Source organism: Panthera uncia, chromosome A2 (assembly GCF_023721935.1).
Source record: "Panthera uncia isolate 11264 chromosome A2, Puncia_PCG_1.0, whole genome shotgun sequence".
Lineage (NCBI taxonomy): Eukaryota > Metazoa > Chordata > Mammalia > Carnivora > Felidae > Panthera > Panthera uncia.
Genome location: NC_064816.1, coordinates 157,589,595 through 157,612,830, shown reverse-complemented (window position 1 = coordinate 157,612,830; position 23,236 = coordinate 157,589,595). Strand labels below are relative to the sequence as shown.

The 23,236-nt window shown below is 53.6% G+C and overlaps 1 protein-coding gene across 1 annotated transcript in view; it reads left to right on the top strand.

Annotated features, from left to right (window-relative positions):
- The window catches only part of PRKAG2 (protein kinase AMP-activated non-catalytic subunit gamma 2), a 262,345-nt gene that overhangs the window by 81,854 nt on the left and 157,255 nt on the right, over positions 1–23,236 (top strand). The window lies entirely within an intron of this gene.

The window sequence follows — 23,236 nt, the reverse complement described above, 5'->3', positions numbered from 1 at the left end:
TTGTGAGCGGAGGAGAAAATACTCTCCACGGAGCACTGATGATCATAAGCGGAAATGCACGAGGCAACCTGTAAAGGAGACGGAGTTTTTCTCCTCCCCCCGTGTCTCAGCGCATCGCCCCGCGCCTTCTGAGTTTTTCTGATGACAGAAAGCTCCTGTTGGGGAGGGCAGTGACTTGAGGTCGTCTCTTCCCAGCCTGCATTTGCACTCAGGACCTGCAGGCTAAAGCGATACTCAATCTGCAAGGCCGGGGCACGCGGTGCAAATTCAGACTCTGTGATTTGCAAGGAGAGGGTGGGGAACGCTTTTCTTTTCTTTTCTTTTCTTTTCTTTTCTTTTCTTTTCTTTTCCTTTTTCTTTTTGTGGTGTGGGATATTGTTGCCAGTACCCCCGAAGTCATCCCCTTTGATGAGCAGACCTAAGCATAAATTCACAGATGTCATATGACACAGTGGCCCTCCAGGGGACATCAGGGGGCAACATGTAGTTGGGAACTATATATACAAAGCCCACGAGGGAGGCCTGTGTCCCAGCACTGATGTCCTCGCGTGCTAGGAAGCATCCCCAGCTTCCTTGACAGAGATGCTGAAATTCTCAGATGTCCTCTAAGAGGAGGGGATATCAGACAGATCTTCATCGGCGTGTCCTGTTTCTTCAACGGTGGCATCAAGCCTCCATTGGTTATGACAGAACGAGGCTGCATCGGGCTCCTGGGACTGCCATAACAAAGTACCCCAACCTGGATGGTTGGGACAACAGAAATGTCTACTTTCACGTTTCTGGAGGCCGGAAATCCAAAATCAAGATGTCGGTAGGGTGGTGCTCCCTCTGAAGGGTCTAGAGAAGAATCTTCCATGACTTCCTCTTGGCTTCGGGTGCTGCCAGAAATCCTCGGTGTCCCTTGGCTTGTAGAAGCATCTCTCCGATCTCTGTCTCTGCGTCCATCGTCGCCTGTGTCTACGTCCGTGAGGCTCTTCTCTTATAAGAGCTAAATCATATTGGATTAGCAGCCTGTCTGTCCGACTCTAGCGTGAGGGCATCTGCGGTGACCCTGTTTTCAGAAAGGTCACCCTCTGAGGTTCCTGGGAAGGCATGAGTCTGGGGTACACTGTCCAAGACAGGACACAGGTTGTATGGGAAAAGCCGAGATGTACGGTTCACATCACGGGCTGGGGGCGTAGACGATTTTATGGGTGTGGAGTGGCCAGCCTGTTACGACCAGGGTCCTTTCTGAAGGTAGAAAGGAGAAGCCACGATACGGGGTCTGGGAGGGTGGGATGTTGGCTAGTGGACAAGGGCCAGACTCTCAGCTCCCTGGGAAGCAGGAGCCCTTGCTGCCTTTTTCTGGTCGGCATTGTAAAGGGTTCTTCGGTGTTCTCGGCCGGAAGACACTGTTTCAAAGGTCCGTCTCATGAGATGCTATGGAGTAGGCATTGCTTGTCAAGGCTCCTTTCTACCATCTGGCGAGGCAGCTGCAGAAGGGGCTCAGGAGGGCTTTGGAATGGCTTCAGCTGCTCCTAAAGACAAGCATTGATTTCGTGGGGGTGGGCGCTTGGCTTCTCCACAGAAGCTCTCTGGGAAGGGATGTTCAGACCAGAGAAGACCGGGTCCCAGGACACCCGCCCATGCTACCGCCCTTGAACCACCGACCAAGGATGTTTTCCGAGTCCACCCTCTCAAGGTGATGCCTCCTCGAGTTCTGTCTGCCGCCTGCCTCTCTGTCGTGTGACTTAGGGCCCACAGGGTGGCACAGGACCTAAAAGTTCAGCAGCCTCCCCGGTGGCACGGATACACACGCAAGCTGGATAAACACCGTGATCGGTTGTTAGGGGGAAAGGAAGCAGGAAGACAGAAACGACGATCACGCTCATCTTCAAAGGGGAACTAAAAAAGGAAAAGGAGATAATTCGGTCTTCAGACACTCCGAGAACGAGGAAGGGAATCTAGGTGGGAGCTTCAGTCCAGATGGTACATCTGGCCCTGGCACCAATGGGTACCCAGGCTGGCGGGCGTTCTTGGCCCAGGGGAGAGAACCAAAGCTCTGTTCTAGAAGGATCTTATCTCATGGAGGAGCTGCCTCCGTGGCGTGGCTGCAGTCTTCCACTGATATTCACCTCTGGCCTAAGGTCCAGTGGCACGTTGATTCGAGACATGTCTTGGGGCTTCTGGGTCTTTCTCGTACTGCCTGCAGCCCCACTATGTAGCAGCAAACCTGTTTCTCTTGAGGCTCAGGGTCTTACCCCACCCGAAACCATAATCTGCTTTTTTGCCTCTTCCTCTCATACGCTGGTGGGCAGACTACAGCCTGGGGACGAACTCTGGCCTGCCACCAGTTGCTGTAAATAAAGCTTTATTGAAACAGTCACACCCCTTTATTTCTTTGGAGTGTGGCCGCTTTCACGATGCAGTGGCGGGATCGAGCAGTTGCAGTGGAGACATTACGGTCCAGAATGGACCCTGTCGAGCACCTCAAGAAATCCGAAGTGGCCTTGTGGCAGTGGAAGCTTCCAGAACAGCGAACCTTTATCTTCGAAAGATTTGTTTTAGAGCTTGATCTTGCCTTTGGAGATGAGGAAAGGAAAGGAAAGCCCATGGCAGTATGTTCCTGAATTCAAATAATAGTTTAAAGGTTTTTAAAATTTTTTAATATCGATTTTTGAGAGAGGGAGACAGAGCATGAGGGAGGGAGGGGCAGAGAGAGAGGGAGACACAGAATCCAAAGCAGGCTCCAGGCTCTGAGCTGCCAGCTGAGAGCCTGATGCGGGGCTCCAAACCATGGACCGCGAGATCGTGACCTGAGCCGAAGTCGGACACTAAACCACCTGAGCCACCCAGGCACCCCAAAGTTTTTTAGATAATAATAAAACAATCTTGCACAGTCAGCAAGGCAGGACCTCGAGCGGCTTAATGTCACGTCACTAAACTTTGCTTTCTAATCGTTATTAATTATTATAATGTAAATATTCTGCCTGATAAACGTAAATAATTACAAAAGCCTATTACGTGCATTCTAAGCGTGTTCTATGTAACAATTGTTTTAATCTTCATAAAAAACCCTATAAAGTCGTATTTTTACCATTTTTATCAAAATAAAAACTGAGCCACAGAGAGGGCAAGTCATTGAGCAAAGGCCACACAGCTGGTAAGCGGTGGAACCAAGATTTGAACTCAGGTGGCCTAACTCCCGAATCTACTTTTAACCCAGATACGAAGACTCTTCTTTAAAGGAGGGGATTTTAGGAATATATAAGCCAATAATAGGACAATAGCCGGCCATTGAAGAGAAAGGAAAATAGAGGTATTTCCTTGGTTATTCCTTGCACCAAACTCACTTCCATGTGGAACGAAACTTTACATGTTACTTAAACGCCCTGAAAAGTGGATGAAAATCTTGGGGTGCCAGGCCTTTGTAAAGGGTGCAAAAAATATGTGTGTAAACGCGATGGGAGCGTTCACAGCCTTTCTCACCGTCCCCGGAAGTTTGCAGGCTTGATGCTGAGAGCGTCGGTACATTGGTCTGGGTAGAGAAGAGTTAGATGATCCGCGTGGGAAAAGCACGAGCTATCCGAGGGAGCAATGCTTAGGTACGTGATGGGGTCCAGGGAGTAAACGGAAGACTCCAGAAGGTGGATTTGAGCTGGGCGGGACGTGGGAGTTCGGGCAGTGAGACCAGAGCCCGAAGCTCAGTTACTGTTCTGGGGAGGACAGAGGGGCAGGGACACCTCTAGAGGGGTGCTCCTGCGTTCAGGGGAGACCACCGCACCCCCAGCTCCCACCCTGCCTTTTAACACCTCCTTTTTTTTTTTTAAATGTTTATTTATTTTTGAGACAGAGAGAGATACAGAGTGTGAGTTGGGGAGGGGCAGAGAGAGAGGGAGACACAGAATCCGACGCGGGCTCCAGGCCCCGAGCTGTCAGCACAGGGCCCGACGCGGGGCTCGAACTCACGGACCGCGAGATCGTGACCTGAGCAGAAGTCGGACGCTCAACCAACTGAGCCCCCGGGAGCCCCTCAACACCTCCTCTTTGGAAGGGCCCTCCTCGGGCGCCTGCACAGAATAGAAGCATTCTCCACATCACACTGCTTTTTCTCCACTGCAGGTAGTGGGTCTTTATCGCTTCTCTCGGCTGCCCTTCCCTCCAGAACGTACGCGCTGTGAGACGAGGGCCTCTGTTTTGTCCCGGGCTCTTTTCTCGGTGTCTAGAACGGCGCTGGGCACTTAGAGGGCATCCAACAAACCCCTTGCCTTTGTTCATCGGTGAGTCCACCCGCTGGCCTGGGCTCTCAGGCCTGCCGCTTCCGAAGACGGGGCATTGCCCGCATTCAGCGAGAGGTCTCGGCGGCTTGGAGAAGCGCGACTCTTCGCAGAGACGATAAAGGAAAGACAAATGAAAACCGACCACAGAAGGGAGACCGCTTCAAAAAAGCAAACACGCACGCACGCACACCAATGCTCTCTTGGAGCCTGGCCAGCGGAGAGGTTTCCCTCTGGCCTTCGCACAGAAGACCGCTTGCCGCGGAGGCCACATCCCTGGCTCCCTCAGGCCCTGCAGCTGCTCTGAGTTGTCATGCACGTCCGTCCATCATCGGGCCTCGCCCTCTGCCTCCCGAGGTGGACGTCGGGTCTCAGGCCGCCTTGCGGAGGGAAGAAGCCGCCAACCTGCCAGCCTGGAGCTCTTTCCTCGGCCGCCGGCCCCAGCCTGTGGCTTCTCGGTGACCTTCCAGCAAGCCCCTTTGAACACCTGTTTTAGTCTCCATCTCAGGCTCCCGTAGGACCCGTGCCCGCAGGGACCAGCACGTATCCCTTCCTTGGTCTGTCCCTGGAGCGCATTCCTTCCTGCCTTCTAGCAGCGGAAGCCCCAGGTGGGAGAGCTTGTCCTGAGCTCAGTTGTCCGTGGTCTTTCTCCAGGATTTCTGTCTTCTCCTGGCAAAGGGCACGCTTTCTCCTGGAAGTAACTTCAGCATGGGAATCGAATCACGGGGGCGCCCTGAGGTCCATTTTCTAGGCTGCGGCCAGAGGGCGCCACCAGGCTGGCCACAGGTGCCCGGGACGGACGGGGCGGCTGGCTCCCACCCGCACCCAGGTAGACGGCTTCGAGCTGGCCGAGGTCTGCAGATGTGAGACCTTCCTCATTCAGGTCCTGTGCCCCCCGGAGGTCTCATGCCCATCCTCCCACCCTAGATTGAACTCACAATATCCAGATGTATCTTCTGTCTCCTTGTAAAGTGCCCCGGATCCTTTGTGGAGCAAGGCAGGCTATGAATTATGAGGACACAAACCTTCATTTCCTTGATGATGCTTTTGAAACCGGGCCAGATTTGGTCACACCGCGTCTATAGCATGCTCTGCTTGACAGAGAACTGTAGAACTCACTGGATTCTCTCACCCCGGTGGACACTTTGATGTCAGTCATCATAACTTAGAAGGCCCAGACCTCGCGCCTCCCCCTGACATTTCTAGAAGAATTCCCCTCTCTTCTTCTTCGGATTCAAGATTTTATCGGCCAGGCTTCTTTCCAAACCTTCGGAGAGGAGAGAGGCGTGCGTTTTGTTCAAAGGGAGAGCTCTCTCTCGGGAGCGTTTGCATTTCCATCAGAAACAAAAACCTCGTTTTGGCTTAATCCTGAAGAAAGATTTTCTGATTGTGAAAGTGAGTATCTGAAGCCCTTGGTGGCTTAGCCTCTCAGTGACCACCAGCCTTCAGATAAATCAGGTCCTGTTTACCTCCTACTGGGGAAGGGTCCTGGAACTTTGACAACCGAAGTCGGACGCTCAACCGACTGAGCCACCCAGGCACCCCCGTCGTTGGCTTTTGAGGATGGATTTTCTAACTGTAAAGGGATCTCTTTGGGCAAATGATGTTTTGGCTCAAAAGTCAGAATAAAGATATGACAGTAGAAATGCCAACACACAGCCATGACACTGGTCTTGTTATTGATTGTAAATGAGCTTTAAAAGTTTGGGGTAGAGGGGCGCCTGGGCGGCTCAGTCGGTTGAGCATCCGACTTCGGGTCAGGTCATGATCTCACGGTTTGTGGGTTCGAGCCCCGCGTCGGGCTCTGTGCTGATGGCTCAGAGCCTGGAGCCTGCTTCAGATTCTGTGTCTCCCTCTCTCTATGTTCCTCCCCTGCTCACACCCTGTCTCTCTCTCAAGAGTAAATAAAGAAAAAAATTTAAAAAATTAAGAAGTTTGGGGTAGGGAGCACCAAACCAGCCCTGAGGCATTTCTGTCCCTGAGACCGTTTCTGACACCCGAGAGGAGGAGGCAGGTTTCTGGCCCGTGAGTTTTGTTATGGCCTCACTTCCCACCTCCAGACTCCACACCACCCTCCCAGGTTCCCACCAATTAGTGTTTTCCCCCAAATGTCCCCTTTTTGCAAGCATCTTCCTGCATGGATTTTGGTAAATGTTGTTGTTGCCATGAGTGATTCTAGAACATAGACTTCAGGCCTACGGCCAGCTGCTTCCTCACCCTCAACGGCTGAGCATGTGTGAGAATTGATGATGGCATCTTGGGATCTTTCTAGAAGACTTGCGGGAGGGGGCTGAGTATTCTGCGTCGTGCTCTGTTGTGCTATTCACGTGGTGTCCCAGAGAAAGGGCCTGAGATGGGGTCTGAAATTGCTGTTTCATTGTAGTTCCTGGAGGTACACGAATTCAGACACTGTTCGGTAGATTACAAAAATATACAAGTTCGCTTAACCCTTATAATAACTTTTGTGGATTTAACTGTGTCCCCGCCAAAGAGAGATGTTGGGGTCCTAACCCCCAGTCATCTCTGAACGTGACCTGATTGAAATAAAGCCATGGCAGGTGTAATTAAGATAAAGCCCTGCTAGAGTCAGGTGGGCACCAAATCCAACATGACTTGTGTTTTGTAAGAAGACGGGCACGCGGGGTGAAGCCACGTGACAAAGACAGAGACCGGTGGGGTGGTTCTAGAAGCTGAGGGATGCCAGGGGTTGCCAGCAGCACCGGAAGCTGGAAGAGGCAAGGAAGGATCTGGCGCCTTTTCGGGGGGAGCTGCTGATACCTCAGTTTCAGACTTTGAACCTGCAGACTGCGAGGCAATACATTTATTATTATTATTTTTTCACGTTTATTTATTTTTGAGAGAGAAAGAGAGGGAGACGCAGAATCCGAAGCAGGCTCCAGGCTCTGAGCCATCAGCACAGAGCCCGATGCGGGGCTCAAACCCACGAACCGTGAGATCATGACCTGAGCGGAAGTCGGGGCTTAACCGACTGAGCCCCCAGGCGCACCTAGGCAATACGTTCCTGATGTGCTTTGTCACTGCGACTTTCCAAGAGGGCAGTTTGAGTAGCGGGGGAAGGAAGGAGAGTGTGTTACCGGGCCGAGGACTGAGACAGAGATGGCTTCTTTCAAGGAGTTTGGGTCAGAAGGGAAGGGGAGGGGAGGGAGGGGCGGCAGATACCTGGTGCCCAAAGGCGACGTGAGCTCCTCTACTCCTCCCGGCCCCTCCCTGCACGTGAAGGGGTTTCCACCAAAGTCGGGGACAGGACATCACTTCCTGCCCGTGTGCGTCTACAAGGCTGGAGGCGAAGACAGCCGGGTGCTGAGGGTGTCGGAGGCTGGGGGCCCCGATCCGGTGGCTCAGTGGGGAGGGCAGCGGGGCCAGCCGCCTTCCTGGGTGGGACGGAGACGCGAGCAAGAGAAACCCTTCTCACGTGGAACCACTGAGAACCTGGGCTCATTTCTTGCTGGGGCCCCCCTGAGCCGATCCTGAGGCGTAAAGGTAGACTGGGAGTGAGTGGGTGGCTTGGCGTTAATGGAAGTTTTGGATTGGCCTATTTTAAGATAGGAGAGATGAGCGCATTTATAGGCTGAGAGGCAAGGAGCCAATGTCAATACGCCGGCGGGTTGTGACAGGCCAGGGACGTGAGCCCGTGTCCCTCGCTGGTGTCGGCTTCTGTTCTCCATTAGACTGCTGGGCTTGTGCTTGGGGGACGCCTCCGTTTGTCCTCGTGGCCCCGACAAGGCTGTCTGTCTCCCCAGTACTGCCTTCACCCCCTCCAAGGCCATCTGGGTCCCTCCGGGTTGTTCGGGGACTTGCGCTGCCGCGGGTGGGGACCTCCTGTTCGCACCGCGAAGCACGTTTCTGCAGGTGGCTGCCACGGCGTTTATCAGTGAGCTCTGAGCTCAGGCTCAAGGTCAGGTCTGCAAGACGGCTGCTAATCCCTGACAAAAGTGACTTGTTCTGGGTCCCAAGGCTTGGTAGTGACGTCGGTGTGCGTGAGCTCGTCTGGTCTGAACGCGGCAGGTGCTGAGCACAGTGTGACCCGTCCCTGTCCTGAGGACTCCCGGATTTTGCTCCTGAGAAGAACCAGGCCGCCCCTCTGACTTCACTGAATTAACCCTGCCTGTCAGTGGTGGCTCCTCCCTGGGGCCCTGAAGAGCCACGATACAGTCTCTTCTGCACCTCTTTGGTCCTTACACATACATATATATGTTAGAGCGTGTGCACACATCTGTGTAAATACTGTCAGATAGCTGAGCCCCCTTCCTCTATTAGGCACGTTCTGAGAAATGTTTTCCTGCCTGTTGCCGAGATCGTCTCGAGCTCTGGAGACTCAGAAGGCGGCCATGCTGCCCTCGGCTACTACGTGCAGCCCCTTTCTCTTGTCTTTTCTGCCCCCTGTCCGCTGGTCCCTCCTTCTCCAAAGTTCCAGTGCATGGCCTGTCCCTACCACGTGTTGGCGGACTCTGATAACCCGTCTGACAGCTGCCCCTCCCCTTTCTTCTGCACGGAGCCTGGTTTTATTCGGGGCCCAGCCCCAGAGCAGGACCTCCCATTGGTCTGATTCAGTTGGAATTATCCCTTTCCCATTGGGGAAGTGCCTGGCTTCGGGGCCACTGGCCTGGAGGGTGAACCGGGACCTAGGTCTTGCCAACAAAATGTAAGGAGAACTCTGTGAGGAATCAAAGAAGACGTACCTCCCCCAACAAAAAAGAGACACACGAGAACTAATTCCCTCTCCTTACTTTGTGGTTTCCAGCCACGGTGGCCATCTTGTGACCATAGCCAACATGCAAGATGGCGGAACAAGAAGGTGGGAACGTAATCCTCTTACATCACTGAGCTTAGCATTCTAGATGACACATGTCCTTGTAGTTTAGTGTCTTTTAAGTTATGTTTTTCCGGTATAGGCCAGTAAAGGATCCTGACTGATACATGTCTCTTTGGTAACAGAGGTGAGATTCATCCGGATGGCAACCAGAGCAATGCTGGAAAATTGGGAATATTCCAGATGGAAGGCTGGGGGCGGGAGGAGAACTGGAGCACAGTCTTTAATTTCCCCCTGTGCTATGAAGAAAACTAGAGCAGGGTACAGAGGCAGATGGGGGTGCTGTTTTGTGGAGGATGGTGAGGAAAGGAGAAGTCCCATAACGTGACCATGACTGAGCCAGCCGAGAGCAGTGCAGAAGTCTTAAGACAGGGGAAGTGCCCAGTGCAGGTGAGCAAAAGCGTCACAAAAATGTCAGTTCCCAGCCTTTTTGTTTTTTTCCTCCCAAACTCACCCTCAACAAAGTAGATAACCAAACAAGCTTATCGGGCCGACTTTGGGCCAGGTCTGGTTGTTAGAGTTCTGCCTTCTGTAAACTCACTTTTTCTATATGTCATTCCTCCCACTGTTTCCTTAAAAAAAGAAAAAAAAAAGTTTACTTTTGAAAAGTTCCTACGTTGTGTTCAATGACTTGAGAGGCTCTGAAGGGATGGCCGCCGTGGGTCCAAAGTCCCAGGGCTGCCGGTCGACCTTGAACCACAGAGCCGAGTGAAGGCCATCCGTATTAAATCTCTCCTGCGTTCAAGACAAGACGGGTTTACTATGTGTCCCCCTTTTGCCTCCATATTCTGAATGCTCGTTTGAACCTGATTTTCCATAGAAAAATGTGGGGGTGAGAGAGCAGATCCGGGTTCCATTAACAGCCCCCCATCGGGCACCACACGCTTCTGAGGTTTTTCTGGCTTTGTGGCCGAGTGACCACTAGGGGGCGATACAGCCTCAAGTGCTGAGCCTTATGCCCCAGCCGGTTGGCTCTGCCTAGAGGACAGAGGCAGGACTCGCTCGCTGTCCCTGCCTGGTTTTTCCAGCTTGGGAAGTCTACCTTCAAATGCACAGCCCACACAGAAGAAAGCTGATGTCCCCGAGCAGACGGGTGGACCTCACGCCTGACCAGCCCCCACCAGGCCTTTTAAGAGGGGGTTGAAGGGGGGGGGGGGATCATTTCACTTTGACTACATTTGCTCAGTCAGTATTTAATGAGAACCCGCTACGTGCCAGGCACCCGGGACACAGCCAGCAGGAAGTGAGCTCCTGCCCTTGTGGGGATTACGTTCTAGGGAGGAGAGAAAAGGAGACGTATGGATGGGGGTTGGAGGCTGCTGTTCCGTGTTGGGCCATGGGAAACGGAGGCATCGAGCACGGGTGGGATAGAACCGGGGAGCCAACCAGCCGGGTGGGCGCGTGGGCAGGTGCACCCGCGGAGGGAGGACCGGCGCAGGGGTCCTGAGCGGGGGCACCTGCCGAGCCTTGCGCCGGTGTGGCTAGAACTGAGCGAGGAGGGAGACGCTGGTGAGGTCCGCGAGGCGGGGCGGGGGCCTTGCAGGCCAGGGCAGGACTCCAGGTTTTCGCTGAGCGATCGTCAGCACGTGTTGTTCAGCGAATGTCCTGCTCTCTGGAGGAATTAGCCGGCTACTGGGCAGGGAGGGTCGGGGGGGACCAGCTGGGCCGCCGGCGTAGACCCGGAGATCCGTCTTGGTGGCCTCCCGCCTCCTTTGAGACGTCCTCCAACCCTGCCGTCTCCAGAAAGCCGTACCTTAAGATCAGGCTTGCCGTGAGCAGTCCGCCAGAGCTCAGAAATACAACCGTTATTTTAAGTATCTGCGCGCTCCGTGTTCCCCTCCGATCCGCTTCGGGTACCTTCTGTCTTCCGGAATATCGTGTGTTTCGTGTTCCACTCGCTTGCCTCTTACTTTCCCCCACGCTCTTCCAGGTCCACGCGCTTAAGGCAGAGCCTTAAGCAACACAGTGCCCCCCCCCCCCCCCCCCACCGAGGCCTCTGACTGTGGTCCTCCCTGAGGAGAGCACGGGGGTCTGGGCGGAGGGCGCAGCTGGGTAAGCAGATGTATCTAGAGGAAGGATGAAAAGCTGCCGTAACCTGCAGGAAAAGGGCTGGTCCCCATCACACTGTAAAGGGGAAAGTCATTTGGGGTCCCCCGGAGCTCCCTTTTCTGTCTTCTTCCCCTTGGGGGCTCCTGGCTCCGAGAGCGACAATGCCTTACCCTCCCCCCCGCCACCCCAGACCAAGACCAGCTTGCAGGGACAGGTCTGACACAGGCATTCAGACCAGCATGTACGTGACAGAAGTGAAAGTTCCCGAATTTCGGGCGCGGTTGGCACATTTAGTGTATGAGTGAGGAGGAGTTCCTGCCAGACGTTTCGGAAGCAGTTGTCTCTTCAGAACCCCACGGTCGTGCAGTGATGGCTCTCGGGGTCTCAGACATTGGGGTGGCATTTTGGCAGCTGGCCCCCCACTGAGCAAGAAATGGTATCTCCTCGTACGTGGGCACTGGTCTACACTGAGTGACGACTATGGAGGGAAGTCAGCGCCCCCCCCCCCCCCGCCACCCGGGCCCTGGAACGTTATCTTTGTCCTACCAGAAAAACACATTGAAAATCGCTGACCTGGGCAGCCACCTACTCTCATTACGCTGATGGCGACTCAAGGTCACGACCGTGGCATCTGGAGGGCGGGCAAAGAGGAAAAGGTGGAGGGCAGATCCCGGGACCCAGGGAGTGTGCGGCGGCCCAGTGGGAGGAACTTACCGCACGGGGCGTGAAGGCGAGGCCAGAAGCTTCATCCCAGGCTGCATGGATTGGGATGTCTTTGACGGTGACCCCCAGCAAGAGACACGTCGTATGCGGTAATCCAGAACATGCATGTTTTTCTCCAGCGTCGACCCTGGCCTCTGCCCTCTATTTCCAATTTCCAATTCGATGCCCGTTTGTTCTAAAAGCCTGCTTTCTCTGACCCACACGGCTGGTTTCATGGGGGGGGGGGGGGGGGGGGGGGGGGGGTGCGCTTCAGAAGATACCACCCTCGCTGGTCATGAAGCGCAGGAAGGCTGTGGAACGCTTGCAAAGTGGGTCTGGCTGGGAACTTCCAGGGGCTTTGCCAGAGACGAGCCGTGGTTGACGTTCGAACTCTCCAGGACCGGCTCACCGCTGCGACCGAGGCCACGTGGACTTTGAACACCCCAAATAAAGTTAATTTTCGGTGGGTCGTTAAGCCGAAATACCAAAATCCCACCACGGGTGACTGTCCTCCCGGAATAGGTTACGTCTCAGTTCCGTCAACCCGGCTCCTTGTCTGTGGATCCGAATCAAAGGGTGCCCTGCCAGCCGTTTGAAATTCGCATGAGCTTTCCAGAGGAGTGTATTTAACTTGGAAAACTCCTGGTCCTTTCACACCATGTCTATCTTGGATCACAGACAGCTTCTCCTTTCTCTGCCGGCAACTTGAGTTGATTTTTCAAATAAAAGTTTGTTTTCCCGTAAAATGCCAGAGGTTTTGTACTGTGTGCGAAGGAATGAACTTTAGAGCCTCGAGCCTCTGATTCACATGCCAAGGGCTTCCCGGTGCCGAGAACCCCCTGCCTCGCCTTACCCTCGGAGCCGGCCAACGCCAGGCGGACCGCCAGCCTGTGAGCGTGCCCGCGCGCACAGGGGTCCGAGAGAGTGACTTTCGTCCCCCAGCACTTGGGTCTGGAACTCGAGGCTGGCTTCTGTGCAGAACGTCTGTACCGACCGTTCTCGGTCTTCCGTTCTCTTGAGGAATCTGGTCTCGTTACAGGTCAGTCGGCTACCTGTGCGACCGAACTATCCGTGTGTTTAAAACAGCCAGAACTTAATGGCTGTGTGGTTATAAAGGTGAGGGAGAAGGTTGCTGAGAAGCTAAGCGGGACTCAGGGAGGCAAACCAGAGATGAGCACGAAGCCTGTGCCTTTCCCGGGTCGGAGAGGTGCACGGAGGAGCGCAGCCCCGGGGCAGGGTGGGGGCCGGAACCGGGAGCCGCGGTTGGCGGTTGGTCTGCCTGGATGGATGGGGAGCGGCCACGGTCAGAGATGCCACCCAGGGCCAGAAGCCAGCTGAGAAAGGAGCCTGCGTGTCACGGCTGCAGGGACAGGTCCCTATGTGCCCAGCAGAGCAGGGGACCCGCTAGGAGCGCGAGTGAGAACCCACAGCAAGGTGCCAGCCCCTGAGTGGACGCCACCCTGCGACGGTGAGCCCTGGGTGCTGTGCTCTGCCCCTGGGTGTGGCTGATGCATCCAGGCATATCCCTCCCCCCCCCCCCCCCCAGCCCTGTGGTGACAGGAAGCCGAGAGGGTCTTAGGGAAACTTCAGTGTCACCTCCATTGACAGGAGTCAGCTCCAGGATGTCCTTGATATGTGGTCCCGCCACTGCTTCCCCGTGTGCAGATTCCCGTGTTTGCCGATCGCTCCCTGGGCATCATTTGCGTGCCGGTTTTGCACCTCGCTCTCAGGGGACGTCCCAGGACCTGTGCAGCTGGTGCCCACGCCTCAGCGGCAAGAGGCCTGGGGAGGGGGGGCAGCCAGCAGGGGAACTTGGCCCTCCAACGTGCCTCGAGGGGCCCTGAGGCTCTCCCTTCCCAGCCACGCTCCGGAGCAGGCAGACGCTGGCCGCTCCCCCACCCCGACCCCCAATCACCTTATTCGCTCGCCCCCAAATTCCAGCTGCCCCTCTCGCCCCCGCCTCTGGCCTCTGGGACCTGATTTTCTTTCCTCCCACACGCGCTCTTCTCACACCCGGCAGCTCGTCCTTTGCACGCTTCATCTGCGTGGCCCTTCCTTCCCGTGGTAGGCACAGGGACGTGACCGGAGCCCGAGCGGCACGCGCAGGGTCATGGGCGCACGGTTAGGCGGGGCCGGAGTCGGGTGGAGACGCATGTGTTCCGTGAAAGGCCACGTGGCAAATATTTTAGGCTTTGTGGGCCACCCCACGCCTCTTGTAGACACGAAGCCACAGACAAAATGTAAACCGCGTTCCAATAAATCTTTATTTATAAAAGCAGGCAGCCAGCAGGAACCAACTGAGCACCCCCCCCAGGCGTCCCCGTCTCACCCCCTTCTCCATCCCGCAAATCCGGTCTCGCCGCGTCGTCCACACCCTGGCCCTTGGCTGGCTCTGAGCTCATCTCATGGCCAGCCCACCTGGCCTCCGCCACCGTGGGTCCCAGTGATGGACAGACACCGTGCCGTACCTCCCGGTTTCCCCTTCAGAAGTGAGGGGGCTCGGTCCCCACGCTGCTGGCTGCGACGACGACAGAGAGCCCCCCCCCCTCCCCACAGCGTCGCCCCCCTTCCGAAGCAGGACTGCACCTGACAGCTGGGCAGGGCGTGGCTGTGGAGGGCTGGCCCCCTCGCCCCCCTCAGGGCAGCTCTGAGGGGTCGCCCCAGCTCCCGAACTCTCTGTAGGGGCCTCACCGGGTCTGCGTGGCCTCTCAGTGTCACGTGAGGCCCAAGCCTGCCTCCTTGCTTTCCTCGTGGCGGGTGTTGATCCCCAAATACGAGTCCTGCGTGCCAGTTCCCGTCTCGGGTCTGTTTTACGCTGCGCCTGGCTAAATAAGGCTTTCCCTGGCTTGGCTGTGCTCCTGCGCCCTGCATCCCATCCTCAGTCCGCCCTCCCCCCTCCCCACCCAGCCGCCCTGGCTCAGCCAAAGCCAGGGCAGGGCTCACCAGCCACTGCTGGAGCTTTCTGGATCGGGGCAGCTGGTGAGACTGAATCCTGGGGCCGAGCCGACTTCAGAAAAACGTGACTCATCTTGCCTACCCACAAAGAAAGGAAAAGTATGCGTGGCATCCAAGTTTCCTGAAAAGTTCAGCCAGCACATTGCAGAGCTATGTGGCCTGGCACCTAGCGTGGGTCCCCTGGGAGAGCGCCCTCTGCTGGTGATCATGCAGGTGTCCCTGAAAGGTGCCAGTGAGGGCGCCAGCCTGGGCTGGGCTGCCGGGTTATTATTATAAGGGGAGGTTGCTGTGCTTTGGGCAAAGGCAAGGGGAGGTTTCCAGAAGAATCTCCTTTCCCTCGGAGAACCGTGATGGTGGGCCACGGTGGGGGGGAGAAGCTAATGGACCCTGCGTTCTGGCCGCGCTGCTTTCTTAATTCCTCGGTGAAAATAACATTTCATGTTGGCAATTTCAGACTTACAGAAAAGTTGCAAACATAGTACAGAGAATTCTCACGTACCCTTCGTCCCGATTCCCCGGCGCGAACATTTTAGCACATTGGCTTGTATCCCACCGCCCGCCCCCCACCGAATATGTAAATATTTGTGCACGTGTTTGTATGAAATCTGAACCATCGAGAATAAGCTGCAGGCATAGTGTCCCTTTACCCCTAAATACTTCAGAGCGTATTTCATTCAAATGAGCACATTCTCCAAAGTAGAGTTTACTTATCAAAATCGGGAAATTGACGTTCATCCGGTAGTATTCGCTAAAGTGCACGCTTTATTCACCATTCACAAATTATCTCAATAACATCTTTTGGAGGAGGAAACCCCCAGTGAAGCGTTGCATTTGATTCTCCTTTCTCCTCCGACTGTCTTCATCCAGAGCAACCCTCTGTCTTGTCTTTCACCATCTCAGCCTTTTCCAAGACCACAAGCTGTTCATTGTGTAGACCGCTTCACGTGGGGTTGGCCTGACACGTCCTTACGCCTAGATGCGGGTTCCCTGGTCGGGCAGTGTCCGCGTCTCGTGTCCTGTCCCGGCATCACAGTGGGAAGCAGGTGATGTCACTCTGACCCGTCCCTGCTGATGCTTACTAATCACTTGGTTAAGGGAAGCGTCGGCCACAGTAAGATCCTAATTAAGTTACTATTTGGGGGGGCACCTGGGTGGCCAGTTAAACGTCTGACTTCGGCTCAGGTCATGATCTCATGGTTCATGAGTTCGAGCCCTACGTCAGGCTCTCTGCTGACAGCATGGAGCCTGCTGGGGAATCTCTGTCTCCCTCTCTCTTTCTCTCTCTCTGCCCCATCCCTACTCATGCTCGCTCGCTCTCTCTCAAAAATAAGTGAACCTTTTTTTAAATTATTATCTTTCCCTTTGTAAGCAATAAATATTTCATGGGGAGTGATTTGGGGAGTTCTGTAAATATCTTCTTCATCACCAAACTTCCACTTGCTAGGTTTTTATTTTATTTTTAATGTTTATTTTTGAGAGAGAGAGAGAGAGAGGGAGAGAGAACGAGCAGGGGAGGTTCAGAGAAAGAGGGAGACCCAGAATCTGAAGCAGGCTCCAGGCCCTGAGCTGTCAGCACAGAGCCCGACGCGGGGCTCGAACTCATGAGCGGTGAGATCGTGACCTGAGCCGAAGTCAGCCGCTTAACGGACTGAGCCACCCGGACGCCTCTTCATTTGCTAGTTTTAGCACCAGTTGACTAGCCTTGCCTGAATTATGACCAGGGTGGTGGCCAAAAGGTGATATGGTCTGATTTTATCACTAATTCTATGTCGATTGATTGGAATTGCACTCAGGAAGGAAATCTCCTTTTCTGTGTGTGTGTGTGTGTGTGTGTGTGGACATATATGTATGTATGTACTCACAGATTCCTGTTTCAGTCAACAATTTGGTTTGTCACGATCATATTTTGATGTTTGAGTTGTCCCGGACTTGGCCAGCAGGAGCCCCTCAGGCAGGTCCCTGTTTCCTGTGACCGTCCCCATTGTTGTGGCAGAAACACTGCCTTACTTGCTGGTGCAGCAAAGTGTTCGAGCCTCATCATGTCCTTTCCCTGCCCTGGCCTGGAATCAGCCATTTCTCCAAAGAGCCCTCATTACGTCCAGTGGCCAGTAGTATTTAGAAATAGGATCTAGGCGCTAAATGTGCTCAGGGCTATTGGAGCATCGCTGCTTTTAGGTCCTCTGAGCAGACACACTGGAGATATGCTCACATCTAGGAGAGCAGGTGGATCCAAGAAAGAAGGTACATCCACACAGCAGAGTGCTATGTGGCTGTAGAAAAAAATACACAGATGATATCGTTGAGCCAATATGGCAGCCGTCCCATACAACCGTCCCATTGTATGGACGAATAGAGGGTTCTCAAGAGACACGGAAATGGCCCTTGGACGGTAGTAAAAGCACTTAGACATCAATACAAAGCCTTCCCCCAAATCCAGTTTGTCGAGGAATTCACGAATATTTTCCTCTAGTATCCACATGGCTTGACTCTTTTTTGTGTGGTAAAATACACACAACGTATCATTTGCCTTCTTAATCACTTTAAAGCATACCGTTCAGAGGCATTAAGTCTGTTCACGTTGCCGTGTGACCTTCACCACCACCTAGTTTCAGAACTTTTTCATCGCCCCGCATGGAAACCTAATACCCACTACTCCCAACCTCCACCCCCCCCCCGCCCCCCAGCTCGGGCAACACCCATCTATGTTCTGTCTCTTTGGATTTTCTTCTTCTGCACACTCTGCGTAAGTAGAATCATACAAAACGTAACCTTCTGTGTCTGGCCTCTTCCACGGGGCATACTGTTTTGAAGGTTCATCCATGACGTAGCAGGTATCAGAGCTTCATTCTTTTCTGTGGATGAATAATGTCCCATGGTACGGACAGACCACGTCTTGTTTGTCCATGGACGCTTTGGGTGGTTTCCGCCTTTTGGCCGCTGTGAACGACGCTGCTATGAGCATTCACGTCCAAGTTCATGTCTGAACACCTGTTTTCAATTGTTTTGGATAGAGACCTAGGCGTGGAGTTCCCAGCTCATTTGCCGTTTCGTTGTTTAACTTAGTGAGGAATAGCCAGGCGGTCTTCCCACGGCGGCTGCACCGTTGTGTGTTCCCACCAGGATTGTGTGAGGCATCCAGTTTCTCTACATCCTCTCCAACGCTTGCACCTTTCCACTTGTGGTCATCGTCCTTGTTACTGTGGCCACCCTCGTGGCTGTGAGGTGGTGACGGGGGCTTTGACTTGCCATTCCCTAAGGACATCGGGCATCTTCTCATGCACTTGTTGGCCATTTGTGTCTCTTCTTTGGGGCGAGGTCTACTCATTTTTTTCATTGGGTTGTCTTTTTGTTGCTGGATTGTAGAAGCTCTTTTGACATTCCGGGTGGTAGACACTTACCAGACACGTCCTTTGTGGATTTCTTCTCCCTTTCCGGGGGCTGCCTTTTCACCCCTTGATCGTGTCCTTTGCTGTACAAAAACTACTACTTTTGATGACAGCAAAGTTTTGATGACCGAAAATACCTGGACACTAGAAATGAAGTGCGGGCTGGGGCGGGGGGAGCGGCAGAGAAGTGCCAGTGGCCACACCTCATTGATTCTGAGGAGCGACTCTCTCCCGGGAGAGGAGACGCAGGACAGACTGATGGAGTAGGGGACTGCCTCATTGTCACCAAGTCATGACAGGCTGACTCAGGGTCTGACCATCCCCTTCAAGCCTCCAGTGAGGGGAGAGCAAAGACAGCAGATTCTCTGGATCATTTCTAAGTTTCATACTCTATCACAGACCCCCTTGCTCCACTGCCGTAGGTCTAGTTTCTTTCCAACGTTTCCGCTCGGTGGGGACATCTATAAAGGCACACTGCTGTGCTGCTGTTGTGACTCCTAGGCCTCTGTGAGGAGAACCTCCCACGTTCCTCCTTACCCTCTGATCCTGTGAGGACCCTCGACCAAGTCCTCTAAAGGGCAGGAAGCCACCCTCTGGAACATTGGTGAATTAGCACATTCTCCTCGTTGGGGGAGGGCTGGATAATGTTTCCAGCTAATCTCCCGCCTCTGGGCCAGCGATAAGAGATAAAAGCCAGATGGCATGCATGCCAGGAGGTGATCTTTCTTCACGCTGCTGCTCACAACGGTGTTTCTCAACACTTCTCTTTTCTTTTTTTAGCTTTTGCTGAAGCAATTTACTGAGAATGCACTTTGCTGCTTTTTCCTGCTGGAGATACTGATCACCATTTACTAGATTTTCTTGTTTGTATTTCATTTTGTTTTATCCTCTTTACGTTTTAGTTTTCAGTGAAGCCCTTCAATCACATGATTGAAAAAAAAAAAACCAGTTCAAAATGATAAATACTGAAAGGCAGTGATCTCCCATCCCACTCCACCCAAACCCAAATGTGACCTTTTAAAATTGTGTACATATTCAGCTATTTTATGGCTTATCAATGTCAAAGCTTGTATACTGTCTCATCGTGGTGGATGATGAATACTCCCCCACATCTTCTAATTCCCCTTCTTTTTTTAATGTTTATTTATTTTTGAGAGAGAGAGAGAGAGAGACAGAGTGAGAGAGGGGGAGGAGCAGAGAGAGAGGGAGAGAGGGTGAATCCAAAGCAGAGAGAGGGGAGGGAGAGAGAGAGAATCCAAAGCAGGCTCCAGGCTCTGAGCCATCAGCACAGAGCCCGATGCGGGGCTCCAACCCATGAACTGTGGGATCATGACCTGAGCTGAAGTCGGACGCTCAACGGACTAAGCCACCCAGGTGCCCCTTCCAATTTCCCTTTGCTTTCCTTTTTTAAATTAATCAACCTTTTCTTTTAATCATCCCCACAAAGAGGTTTCTTAGACATTTGTTTCTAATCACCCCCATGCAACTTTAATAGAACGGATGTACCATATATTATTTATGTACTATGTGTATATCTGCACTTTATATGTAAAAAATAGTAGTAGCCGTCCCCAAGAGCCATCATCACCCTCTTAGAATAATGCCTTAGTTAGAAAGGGAGTTGATGGGGCATGTGGGGTTCTCAGTCAGTTAGGCATCCGACTCTTGATTTTGGTTCAGGTCATGATCTCATGGTTTCATGAGATCAAGCCCCGCATCAGGCTCTGTGCTGGCGGTGTGGGAACCTGCTTGGGATTCTCTCTCTCTCTCTCTCTCTCTCTCTACCCCTCCCCCACTCACACTGTCTCTCTCTCAAAAATAAATAAACTTTTAAAATTTTTCAGGAAAAGGAAGGAGTTGAGGTGATGATGTCAGTGAGTATAGTAACATCTGACTAATTTGGGATAAAGCCAATCTGAATTAGAGAACGATCTAAATTATAGAATGGCATTTTTATATTTTGTCAATATCAAGAAGTAAACCAGCCACATAAGTCAATGTTGTAGATGTTTGAAACTTAAACCACTCGAGACGCCTGGGTGGCTCAGGGGGCGCCTTGGTGGCTCAGTCAGTTAAGTGTCCAACTGTCAGTTTCGGCTCAGGTTCTGATCTCACGATTTCGTGAGTTCGAGCCCTGTATCGGGCTCTGTACTGAAAGCGTGGAGACTGCTTGGGATTCTCTCTCTCTCTCTCTCTCTCTCTCTCTCTCTGCCCCTCCCCTGCTCATGCTGTCTCTGTCTCTCTCAAAATAAATAAACTTTTAAAAAATTTTTTAGAAATTTAGAAACTTAAACCACTGAGCACCAAAACCATGCATCTTTTTAAGTGTTAGGTGCATTATGCACTTTGCAGCGTTCTTATCCAAAAGATACGAAATACAACGTCACCGTCTGCAGATGATTTAGGGTCCTCACCAGATTGCCCCGTGATGCACGCCAGCATATCCAGCCGGCCGGCACTGAGATACAGGGACTGGGTTCTGGATCGTGAGGGCTTCTGACTGCCCTCTTCTTACCCTCCGCACCTCCTTTCTTGTTCCAGCTACCTGCTCCACGGCAGTCCGTGTTCTTCCCTGAGTAGCGCCCCCTGCCCTCCCATCGCAAAGTGCTGCCGAGAACCAGCGTTCTTTGTGTGTGTGGTTAAAAAGAGTAAATTATTAGGAGCAACGTCCCTTGGTTCTTCGCTCAAGAAAAAAAGAAATGCCTGGGCTTTGAGGGTTAGGGCTGACGAGCAGGGTTTTGTCCCAATTACTTCTGACTTCTGGGTCTAGACCGGGTGGGGGGACCGCAGCCGAGCCCCTCCCAGCACACATCCCAACACCTGCCCGGCCAGGCCGGTCCGGCGCTGTCCCCTGATGCACAGCCCAGGCAGCCAGCCCAAGGAGGTGCCCTTCCGTCACCGAGGCTTTGCTGCTGCGGTTTTCCCCACCATGTCCTTGAGGCACACGGAGTCTGAGCCAGCGCTCAGAGCCGCCTGAAGGGTGAGACGATCCTGCCCGCCTGTGAAGTGCTCTGCAGCTTTCAAGATATTTAATCTCGTCTGAGTCCCTCAAAACTTCCGTGCGGGGGGCTCGGGTTGTGTTGCGGTCTCTTTTATGGGCGGAACGTGGAAGACTAAACTAGATGGCTCAAAACCGCATGCCGATAGGTGAGCCTGCGTTGCTTTAGGGGCCTTTGTTTGACCCAAGGTATCTTCAGCCTTCCTGCTCACCGTCTTGTTTATAACATATTTCACAAAATCAATGAAAGGCAGACTTCAGCTCACGTCTCGTATTTTAATTTTTTTTAATGTTATTTTATTTTAGAGAGAGAGAGAGAGCACGAGCAGGGGAGGGGCAGAGAGAGGGAGACACAGAATCCGGAGCAGGCTCCAGGCTCCGAGCTGTCAGCACAGAGCCCGACGCGGGGCTCGAACCCACGAACCGCGAGATCACGAGCTGAGCGGAGGTCAGACGGTCAACCGACTGAGCCCCCCAGGCGCCCCGCAGGTGTCGTATTTTAAACTAGTGGCTTCACCCAGATGAAGGGAGTGGAAAAGCAGCTGGGGTCACCTACTTTGAGGAGCCCCGGATTCTGGGAAATGGAAACCATGGTTGGCCGCCCCAGGGGCTGAAGGCCTAGGTGGCCACTCTCTGTCTCCGGCCAAACGGGGGAGCTCATGAGGTCTTGACCCTTGCCAGTTGCCAAGGGTTTTGCACGTTCCTTTATCACTTTGGCCTTTCCAAGACATAATTCATCTAGAAAGAACTAGATGGAAAATCCAGATGCTTGGCCTCTATAATCTTTGGAGTCTAGTTTTTGAGAGCCGTTACTCTTCAGTCCTTGAGCTCTGGGCTCACCCTGGCCCCTCTGAATGCTGCAATTAGGAGCCGCTCTGGTCTCTGGCACCTTCACAGCCCTTGGCCTGTCAGAGAGACCCCCAGGGACTGCAAGGACCACGAGGAGGGGTTAGGTAAGGCCCCCACTGTGGAGGGGAGGGGGCTCTGTAATTGGAAATCTAGAGGTAGGTGGGTCTCAGGGGAGATCGCTCCTGTGGGTATTCCAAGGACGGTCTGGCCCCATAAGGACCCCCCCTCAAGGTCCCCCGATGCCCCCTGAAGACTTTAAGAACATCTAGGGATTCATACTTTTGGGTGCTGCCCTTGGGCATGCTAAAAATAATTACTGCCATTGTTTTTTCCACTTTTTCTGTACTCCCCCGTATTTTTCAAGTTGGCATTCCTGTTGTCACCGGGTTTTGACGTCACTGGTGTGAGTGGAACTATTCAGGCTGAGAGATTTTTTGTCTTTACCCAAAAAATCAAGTTGGACTCCACTCACACCGGAGTCTCCACACTCCTGCTCGTGGGGGCGGGGGTGAGGGGTGGCGGGCAGGAGGCACGGGGGCCTGAGTCACGGTGGGGCTGTCGCTCTCCAGGGCCTCCGCCTCATCAGCAGCTCCGGGAGGGGACACGGAAGGCCCCGGTGAGGTGACATGGCAGCCTCACTCAGAGTCAAGTGCCACGGTGACCTTTAGAACTTTCCGTGAAACACGACCCAGTATTTTGCAACCAGCAGGAGGGTGTTAGCAAATATGTGCAGCCGCTCCCGCTCGGCTCCAGGGGGGGACCCGCTGTCCTCTTACATAATGGGATTTTGTTTGGCTCACGGCCCTTCAAGGGATCTGGGTGCTTTTCAGGTACTGTCACATGATCCTCGAAGGGTTCGGAGTCAGTTTCCCATTGAAGTGTCCTTATTTACTCTTCCCACATCCCAACAGAGAAGAGGCGACCTGAGGACCTCAGTGCCCCTGAACGGGGGGCCCGGCGACCCCGCGTCTAGCCCCCCAGCCCCACCCCTGACCCTCTGGCGGGATCCTGGACACGTCATTTTCTCGGAGTCTCCGTTTCTTTTTATTTCTTAAATCGGATCGTGCGGGCTGGCCTCCTACCTCCCAGCGTGGTGGGGGAAGTCCTGAGCACGGTGCTTTGGGAACGGTCTACACGCTCTGTTCCGATGGAAGGCGCCCTTAACGGGGTGGGGCCCCTGGTGGCAGCCGGGCCCGTCCCCTGGCTGCTG